This window comes from Halyomorpha halys, unplaced genomic scaffold (assembly GCF_000696795.3).
Source record: "Halyomorpha halys isolate HHAL.00 unplaced genomic scaffold, Hhal_1.1 Scaffold67.1, whole genome shotgun sequence".
NCBI lineage: Eukaryota > Metazoa > Arthropoda > Insecta > Hemiptera > Pentatomidae > Halyomorpha > Halyomorpha halys.
The window spans coordinates 1,020,435-1,022,279 of NW_027111562.1; positions in this window are offsets into that span (position 1 = coordinate 1,020,435).

Consider the following 1,845-nt stretch of genomic DNA (forward strand, 5'->3'; position numbering starts at 1 on the left):
ATAATGAATAAATACAAATATATAAAATAAAATAAATAATAGACTAAAAATTTGGAAATATACACAATAATGGAATGAAAATATAAATTAGTTCATTACTAACTATGGACAAGACGGTAGTAGATTGATTACATTATTATTTATATACATATTAATGTGAGCAACAAATAAATGATACAGTGGAAAGAATCTATAAAGAATTAGTTAAAGAAATTAGGAAAGAGCAGGGGATAAGAAGAAATAAATGGAGAAAGGGGAATGAAAAAAGTAAGAAATGCTCTTTCTCCATTTATTTTATTTTTATTTATCTTTGTTTTTATAGCCCTGATGAAGACCTGAAAATCAGGTCGAAACTTCGGCATAAATAAATTTTTTTTTTTGTTTATTTATGTTGTTTCTTTGCTGCCCCCCCCCCCCCCCCGACCATCTTCTCCAATCAATAATATTTTATTTTCATTGTCAATAGTAATGACGGTCAGAAAATAAAAATTTATTTTGTTTCTTTCTAGATTATTAAAATAAATAAAAAATATTTATTAAATTTAAAATTAGATATTTTTTTCTTTTCTTTTTTCTTTTTAAAGCTTATGACAGAAGTATAATATCAAAAACATTTTATTTGTCTAATTGAGGAGTGCGACAGTAAAGGTTCCTTTCGAACCCTTACGCTCTTCTGGATTTCGCAACCGAGGAAAAAAAAAAGTGTTGAATAATAATGATGAATTAGGAAATGGAGTGTTGCTTTAGCGAAAGAGAAGGCGGACATCCTCTACACCTGCTCTTGCATTTAAATAAATAATTTAATAATGGCCCCATTCGACTCACTGCCTCCTATATAACAAATGGCCTCTGTTAAAAAGCTATATTTCATAATTCGGGGCATATTATACACTCGGAAGCTATATATTATTATTATTATAAATTAGTCGGTCAATTCCAATTATACTATCGATAGTCTCTTTCGAAATGGTCTCTGGAGGTTATAGGATTTTCTAGGAGGCTAGATATTGTCATATGTTAGGTATGTAACAAAATGATTATAAACGGTGTTAATAAAAAAAAAATGAAAGTTGATGTAGACTTTGATTCCAACCAGAAAAGTAGGAAATTTAAGTTTTGTGTTTCTTTTAATAAAAATTCAAGTTTCTGGCTCTATCTCTGGTGACAAATATAAAATAATTCTTAATCAATGTTTCTTTGTTAAAACCTTTAATGACGGAAACTTATGTTTTTCGTCAAAAATCATGAATTATTCTCATATTATTTATCACTCTTCTATCGGATTAAAGATTCCATACTATTACAAAAAAAATGTCTTGTTCTTATTTTTAAGTTCTTGCTAATTAAATTCAGGTCTCTTACAGAAAATAAATTTGTAAAATAATTATCGTGGGAGTGGGTAGCTCAACGGATTCAAACTCGGGTTTGAAGCAGATAATTATTTTCTATTTCACTGTAGTCGTGAGTCAACCCTGTGAGTTTAGAAGCCTTTCGGGTTTCACGCAGCCTCATAGAGTCGACACCCAACATTTGGTAAAAATCTGGCGGTCGAGCATGATTCTGAACATATCACCTTCTGACACAACCGTTGGTATTATAACAGTACTTCACTGCAAAGGAATGCATCCCTGACCGTTCTATAGCGGTATTGATTTAATTAAAAATAATTATATGATATGTAAATTCTGTCTCTTCAAATTAGCAGTGTTTCCAACAAAAATAATTACAATTTCCTTAAACATACATTAAATTTTTAGTTAAAATACTTAATTTGAGTATAAAAAATGAAAATTTATATCGCTACATTCCATGAAGGGATATGCGCTTTATAAGGAAATACTATTT